Raw genomic sequence first — 8893 nt, forward strand, 5'->3', positions numbered from 1 at the left:
TAACAAATTAAGTTTTTCAATTAATGATGTGTTACTAGTTGATGAATTAAAACATAATCTCTTAAGCATTAGTCAATTATGCGATAAGGGTTACATCGTTAGATTTGAATCTAATGTGTGCATTATTGAAAAACCAAACAATAACATATCAATGATTGCCTTAAAATAAAATAATGTCTACACCATCAACCTTGATGAACATAGTAATGAAATGTGCTTTTCCACTTTAAATGATGATACTTAGTTTTGGTATAAGAGATAGGCCATGCAAGTATGAACTAATATCTAAGATTTCATCTAGAGAGTTAGTACGAGGGATTCCCAATATGAAGTTTGTTAAGGACAAAGTGTGTGATGCTTGTCAACTAGGAAAATAAATAAAAACTAGTTTCAAACCAAAAAATCAAATTAGCACCACTTGACCATTGCAATTGATCCATTTAGACTTATTTGGACTAATTGATACAATGAGTCTAGGAGGAAGCAAATATACCTTCGTAATTATAGATAACTATAGTAGATACACTTGGACCTATTTCTTAGCTCACAAAATTGATTGTTTCAAATATTTCTCTAAATTTTATAAACTTACTCAAGATGGAAAAGGCTTTCTGATTTCATCAATTTGGAGTGATCACGGTGGCAAATTTCAAAACCGTGACTTCCAAAGTTTTTGTGAATCCAATGGATATAACCACAACTTCTCCACTTCGAGAAATCCTCAATAAAATGGGGTACTTGAAAGAAAAAATAGAAATTTATAAAAAATGGTAAGAACCATATTAAATGAATATAGTCTACATAAGTATTTTTGGGCCAAAGCCGTTAATACGGCTTGCTATGTCATGAATATGGTTCTAATAAAACCATCTATATCAAAAACTCTATGAATTATGGAATAACAAAAAATCAAATGTTTCTTATTTTAAAGTTTTTGGTTACAAATGCTTGATTTTGAATGAAAAGGATGCCTTAGAAAAATTTGATGCTAAATCCGATGAAAGCATCTTTCTTGGTTACTCTTCCGTTTCTAAGGCTTTTCGTGTTTTTAACAAAAGAACCTTAGTTATAGAAGAGTCTATTCATGTAGTTTTTAATGAAAATTTTGAGTTAAAGAAAAATAATTTTGATGATAATCTTGATTTTGATAATTTGAATTTAAATGAACCCCCTCCTCAAAATAGCAACTTGGATGCATCTTCTTCCGAAATTTCCTTACCCAAGGAATGGAAGTTTGTAGATACTCATCCAAAGGAGCTAATTATAGGAGATACATAAAAAGGGGTTCAAACTTGTTCTTCCTTCAAGAATTTTTGTACTAACACCGCCTTCCTTTCTCAAATTGAACCTAAATGCATTGACGAAGCCTTGAAAGATGATTCATGGGTTATTGCAATACAAGAGGAATTGAACCAATTTGAGAGGAATGAGGTATGTAAGCTTGTTAATAGACCTAGTGATGATTTAATCATTGGTACTAAATAGATCTTTAGAAATAAGCAAGATGAATGCAGTATCATGGTTAGAAACAAGGCTAGACTAGTAGACAAAGGTTTCAACTAAGAAGAAGGTATCAACTACGAAGAGACCTTCGCTCCTATGGCAAGATTAGAAGCCATTAGGATGCTCATTGCCTATGCTAGTAGTAATGATTTTAAACTATTTCAAATGGATGTCAAAAGTGCTTTCTTGAATGGTTTTGTTTTCCGAAGAAGTGTATGTTGAACAACCTCCCGGATTTGAAAATTCGTTTCTTCCTAATCATTTATTTAAATTGACTAAGTCTCTCTGTGGCTTAAAACAAGCTCCTAAAGCTTGGTATGAAAGACTTAGTTCCTTTCTTATTTTAAATAATTTTACAAAAGGCAAGGTTGATACTACATTATTTATCAAATATTTTGAAAATAATTTTCTTATTGTTCAAATTTATATTGACGATATTATTTTTGGTTCTTCGGATGAATCACTATGTGAATCATTTGCTAAATGTATGAGTCATGAATTTGGAATGAGCCTAATGGGAGAATTAACCTTCTTTTTAGGATTACAAATTAAATAACTTAGTAATGGTATATTCCTTAATCAATCTAAATACACATAAGAATTGTTAAAATGATTTAACATGGATGGTTCAAAAGCTATAAATACTCCTATGAGTACTTCCACTAAGTTAGACATGGATGAAAGTGGTGAAAGCTTTGATAAAAAAACTTATAAGGGAATGATTGATAGTTTACCCTACCTCACCACAACTAGACCGGATATCATGTTTAGTGTAGTACTTTGTGTTAGGTTTCAAGCTAATCCTAAATTGTCTCATCTTAAAAGTGTTAAAAGAATCCTTAAATATCTTAAAGGAACTCCTAATTTAGGATTATGGCATCCAAAATCCGATAATTTTGATTTAATAGCTTATGCAGATGTTGATTTTGGCGGATGTAGGATAGATAGAAAAAGTACATTCGAAACATATCAATTTTTAGGACATGCACTTATTTCTTGGACTTCCAAGAAATAAAATTCGGTTGCACTATCTACGGCGGAAGCCGAACACATAGCTGCAAGTGCATGCTGTGCACAAGTTGTTTGGATGAAAAATATGTTAGAAAACTATGAAATTTACATAAAGAATATTCTAACAAAATGTGATAATATAAGTGCTATTTGTCTAACAAAAAATCTAATTCAACACTTTAGAACGAAGCATATTAACATTAGGCATCACTTTATATGAGATCATGTCAATAATAATAATGATATGATCGCAAACAAGGGTCATGTCGCAAATAGAAGTGGAATTGGCTTTGTGAGAGTATCTCACCAAAATCCTACCACCTTCATTAAAGAAAATTAGTCCACATAAGTTGATATGGGTTCCTAAAGGAACTATAAATAATTCAATGATGAATGACAAAATTAGTAGATCAATTTTTACGACACCCAAAATCAAATGGATACCTAAAAACCATCCTCTTCTATAGACAAACTCACAAGCTAGGAGCAAAAGATGATATCTTGATAGTGGATGCTCAAGACATATGACCGGAGATCCATCTCATTTCTCTATGCTCACTAGCAAAGAAGAAGGGTACGTCACCTTCGGAGACAACAACAAAAGTAAAATCATTGGCAAGAGAACCATAGGTAACAAATTATGTTTTTCAATTGATGATGTGTTACTAGTTGATGAATTAAAACATAATCTCTTAAGCATTAGTCAATTATGTGATGAGGGTTACATCGTTAGATTTGAATCTAATGTGTGCATTATTGAAAAACCAAACAATACCATTTCAATGATTGCCTTAAAATAAAATAATGTCTACAGCATCAACCTTGATGAACTTAGTAATGAAATGTGCTTTTCCACTTTAAATTCTCAGCAGAGAATATACCTTTTTGAGAAGTTAGAAAGTTAGAAAAAGTTCTAGTAAAGTCTTGTTTTCAATAGCTTAAGTGTTCACTTCCATATTTCTTTTAGAAAAAATCTGTAAGAATGTGAACCACTTGTAAGAAGATTGTAAGAGGGGTATTTGGTCTTTCCCCTACAAAGTGATTTGCCAGTGTAAGTTGGGAGCCTCATCGAAGAAGACTTCAAAAGTGGATGTAGGTCATTTGACCAAACCACTATACATCGTGGTGTTCCTTGAATATGTGAGTGTTTAATTTTCTGAACCATTTCTCTACTTAGTTGTAAATCGTTCGGTTTTCATCTCCCTACTCTTGACTACTTTTACTCGAGCTATTTTAGCTAAGTCATACTTCGTCGAATCGAAATCTCTACATATTACAAAATCGATTTCAAACTTACGAGTTTTAATTCGCTGTACTAATTCACCCCCTACTCTTAGTGCCGCTCCGATCCTAACAGGTGATTCATAATATGTGAATGACCATACCCCTAGTGGTTGGGCTCAGTCTTGCTTCGACCAGCCACTCCTCGGTCATCTCCCTGATTGCCCGAGAAGAGGACAATATGCCTCTTAGCCGATTCACGTCTGCTGTTTCTTTGACATAAAACAATGGGGGGTTGTTGTTGATGGTTCGAGAAGTCCATCCAGTACTAAAACCCCACCCCGACTACAACTGACGAAAAAGAAGCGACACTTCCAACTTTTGTTGTTGGAAGGAGCGTCGCTAATCTTAAAACTGCTGCGGGCAGTCAGGTAATACCCACCTCGTCCCTTACACAGATGTAAGCAGGCTAGGAAGAGGGTCCTGGTCGGGTCGATCCCGACCCCCCGACACTCCCCAATATAAGCCACCGAATAGCACCAAGAGTTTGGCGCCATCTGGGATGGCGATATGCCCCACTTAGGGAGGCACTCCCTGATAATAGGATGCAGTAGGAACCGTAGTCCAACCTCGAGGGCCCCCACGGTCAGCCCGAACCCGTTGGGAAACTGGTCATACGACCATTGACCAGGCTGAGGGGCGTGAATGCCATAGCACTTCGGGATGCAATAGCAATCCTGAAGTACCCTAAAATAGTCCTCGGTCACCACTGAGTCCACATCATGCTATGACTTGAGAGTTCAAGCACAGTAGGGCTCCCTGCGGCCTCCGACGGTGCATCACCCAAGGACACACTAATGACTTTAGCTCGCAAGCCCCCAGAAGAAGAAGATGAAGAAGAGGAAGACGAGAAAGAAGACAAGGGAGAAGAAGTCGAAGATGAAGACAGAGACATCCCGACCTCAAGGTTAGAAGGAAGAAGTCAAGGCGCAGGATAAAGGACTGAGCAAAAGTGATGGCAACGGCTCTAGGAGAAGCTTATAAAGAGCAGGCTACTCCGTCGCGAGATGATTGGGCTTCCTGAGGAAAGAGATGGTCGCAGCATTTAAAACCATCATAACTCCTCGGATTCTCCAGATTTGTCGGTCTTGGAGCCCTCGCCAGAGGTGCCTCGTCACCCAAAATCTCCTACTAGAAGCTATTCGTAATAAGAAGTTTCCCGCCAGGCCCTGTGCTACTCTGCCAGGCATGCCACATGGCACGGTGGCACCCGGGCAAACCCCAGTGTGTCGCCCAACGATGAGCCCCAGTCTTCATCCTAATCACGCTAGATTGATCCCTGACTTGTGACTAGCTAGTCTTTATCCGAGTCGTGCCAAATCGGTCCTCTGACTTGCGACTCGCCAGTCCAGCCTGAGCCCGAGTGCAGACCCTCGGCCCATAGGCCCAGTCTTCATCCTAGTCGTGCTAGATCGGTTCCCGACTTGCGACTAGCTAATCTTTATCCGAGTCACGCCAGATCGGTCCTTCGACTTGCGACTCGCTAGTCCAGCCTGAGCCCGAGTGCAAACCCTCGGCTCACAGGCCTAGTTTTTATCCTAGTTGTGCCAGATCGGTTCCCGACTTGCGACTAGCTAGTCTTCACCCTAGTCGTGCCAGATCGGCTCCCGACTTATGATTAGCCAGTCTTTATCTGAGTCGCGCCAGATCGGTCCTCTGACTTGCTACTCACCAGTCTAGCCTGAGCTTGAGTGTAGACCCTCGGCCCACATGCCTAGTCTTCATCCTAGTCGCGCTAGATCGGTTCCCGACTTGCGACTTGCCAGTCTTTATCCAAGTCATGCCAGATCGGTCCCTCGACTTGTGACTCGCTAGTCTTTTCCTGAATCACGCCAGATTGGTCCTCCGACTTGCGACTTGCTAGTCCAACTTGAGCCCGAGTGCAGACCCTTGGCCCACAGGCCCAGTCTTTATCTAAGTCGCGACAGATCGATCCTCCAACTTGCGACTTGCCAGTCCAGCCTGAGCCCGAGTGTAAACCCTTGGCCCACATGCCTAGTCTTCATCCTAGTCGCGCCAGATCGGTTCCCGACTTACGACTAGCCAGTCTTCACCCTAGTTGCGCCAGATCGGTTCCTGACTTGCGACTAGCCAGTCTTTATATGAGTTGTGCCATATCGGTCCTTCGACTTGCTACTCGCCAGTCTAGCTTGAGCCCGAGTGCAGACCTTCGGCCCACAGACCCGAGTGCTAGATCGATTCCCGACTTGCGACTAGCCAGTCTTTATTCGAGTCATGCCAGATCGGTCCCCCGACTTGCGACTCACCAGTCTTTGTTAGGATCGAGAGCACTAAGAGGGGGGGGGGGTGAATTAGTGCAGCGGAAATCTTACAGCGATTAAAAACCAAAAGCTGCGTTCGTTCAAAAACTATTAAGATGCAAAAGCAAATTCTCAGTTTGTATCTAAGTGCAGTTTGCGTCTAAGCGCAGATTGCGTCTAAGCGCAGATTGCGTCTAAGCGCAGTTTTGCGTCTAAGCGCAATTTACGTCTAAACTTAGATTTACGTCTAAACACAGTTTTACGTCTAAACGCAGATTTACGTCTAAACGCAGATTTACGTCTAAACGCAGTTTTACGTCTAAACGCAGATTTACGTCTAAACGCAGATTTACGTCTAAACGCAGATTTACGTCTAAACGCAGATTTACGTCTAAACGCAGTTTTACGTCTAAACGCAGATTTACGTCTAAACTCAGATTTACGTCTTAAACTCAGATTTACGTCTAAACGCAGATTTACGTCTAAACGCAGTTTTACGTCTAGACGCAGATTTACGTCTAAACTTTGAAACTTGTTTGTATACTTGCAGACGGCAGTATGCAGTTGAAATCAAGACGTAAACGTGAACGGAGATCTGATGATTGAGCGAGGAAAGCCGATTTACGTCTGAATGCAGTTTTACGTCTAAATGCTGAAACTCGTTCGTAAAATCGTAGAGGAAAGTTTGCAGTTATCAATAGGATCAAAATGTAAGTGTAAACTGCAAAGAAGCTCGTTCGTAAAAGCACGGAAGACAGTTCTGCAGAATCAAACGTAAACGTAAACAGTAATGTATGAAAATACGAATTTACGTCTGAATGCAGATTCGGAAGAACAATACTTAGAACTTGTTCGTGAAAGCGCAGAGAGCAGTAGTAATGAAGGGGGTTTGCAGTAATGATAAAGTGCTCGAAAATAAACGCAAACCAGAGATTTAGAGTGGTTCGGTCAGCCTTGACCTACTCCACTTTTGGCTTCCTCCACCGACGAGGTTGCCGACGTCAACTAGGGGCCTTCCTTCAATAGGCGAAGGCCAAACTGCCCTTTTACAATTTCTCTCCTTTTGACAGGCTCAGGAGACAACCTTTACAGATCCTTTCTCTCCTCTCTTTACAACTCAAAACTTGAAGAACAGAAGGAGAAGAACTTTAGGACTTTACACAAATTTGAGCTCTTAGAATCACTGAAAAGATCAAGAATTCGGTGTGGATCTATATCTTTTCAGTGCTGAATGGGTGGGGTATTTATAGGCCCCAACCCAATTTAAAATTCGAGCTCAAAACGATCAAATCGATCAAATCCCAGAATTCTGGGATCAGGCGGTTGCACCTCTTGACTGGAGAGGTGGCACCGCCTGGCAGAGCTCGAAGACTGAGCTCAGGCGATTGCTTCTCTCTGCCAGAGCTCGAAGACTGAGCTCGATGGTTGCATCACCTGGCAGAGCTCGAAGACTGAGCTTGGTGATTGCATCACCTGGCAGAGCTCGAAACTGAGCTCGGTGGTTGCATCACCTGGCAGAGCTCCAAGCTGAGCTCAGGCTGATGCACCTCTCTGCCAGAGCTCGAAGACTGAGCTCGGTGATTGCATCACCTGGCAGAGCTCGAGACTGAGCTCAGGCTGATGCACCTCTCTGCCAGAGCTCGAAGACTGAGCTCGGTGGTTGCATCGCCTGGCAGAGCTCGAAACTTGAGCTCTGGCGGTGCTACCTCTTGACAGAGGAGGTTGCACCTCTTGGCTGGGGCGGTTGCACCTCCTGGCTGGGGCGGTTGCACCTCCCAACCTCGCAGGAAGACATAGCCTGGGCGGTGCTACCTCCAACCCTGGCGGTGGCACCTCTTCACTATTCCAGCTCACTTGGTTTGGCTCCAAACTTGGTCCAAACCAGTCCGAACTTGGGCCTAATTGGCCCCTACTTGGGTTATAGGATTAACACCTAATCCTAACCCTAATTAATGTGCTAACTATGAATTTAAAGACATTTTCTAAGCTATTACAAAGTCCGCAAGTCAAGACTTCTTCTAGCGAGCTTCCGGCAAACTTCCGGTGGTCTTCCGATGAACTCTCGGAAACCATTCTGCGGACTCCCGGCAAGCTCCTAGACTTCACGATTTGTTCTTAGCGAGTTCCAACGAGCTTCTTCGGCAAGCTCCGATCTTTCTCGGCGAGCTCCGCGAACTCCCAACGAATCTTCGGACTTCCGTCGAACTCTCGAACTTGCAACAAATCCATCGCGCTTGACTCCGACACTTTGTTTCGCTTTATGTCTTCATCGTTATCATAGTTAATCCTGCACAACAAAACAAAACTTCAATCGAGACAATTAATCCTAAGCAATTAACCAAGTTGTCCGACATGTCATTGGTCCCTCGACGCTTCGTCCGATTCTTCGGCGCATCGTCCTCTCGTGCAGCCTATTGCCCAATCGGCCAGTTGACTCCGCAACTCCGATATCCTTGGCACAATACCCGCTCTTCTTGGCCCGATGCCCGAGTTCACGGCCCGAAGCCTTCTGTCGATACGTCGACCGATCCACCGGCCCGACGTCCAATCTTCTGACATGTTCCTTCGGCACAACATGATTATCCTGCTTTAATTGTCTCATCCTGATCGAAGCATCCTGCGTCACTCAAAACGCAGATTAAATCATAAACATATATCAAGTAGTTTCATCATCAAAATACGAGATTCAACAATCTCCCCCTTTTTGATGATGACAACCACTTGATGACGGAGTTAAACTTAACTCCCGGAGTTTAAACAAACTCCCCCTATCAATATGCCATATTGATAGAACCTTGAATTCAAACTGAATTCAAGTCATTGCAATATTCATCATG

Source organism: Musa acuminata, chromosome BXJ3-4 (genome assembly GCF_036884655.1).
Source record: "Musa acuminata AAA Group cultivar baxijiao chromosome BXJ3-4, Cavendish_Baxijiao_AAA, whole genome shotgun sequence".
Lineage (NCBI taxonomy): Eukaryota > Viridiplantae > Streptophyta > Magnoliopsida > Zingiberales > Musaceae > Musa > Musa acuminata.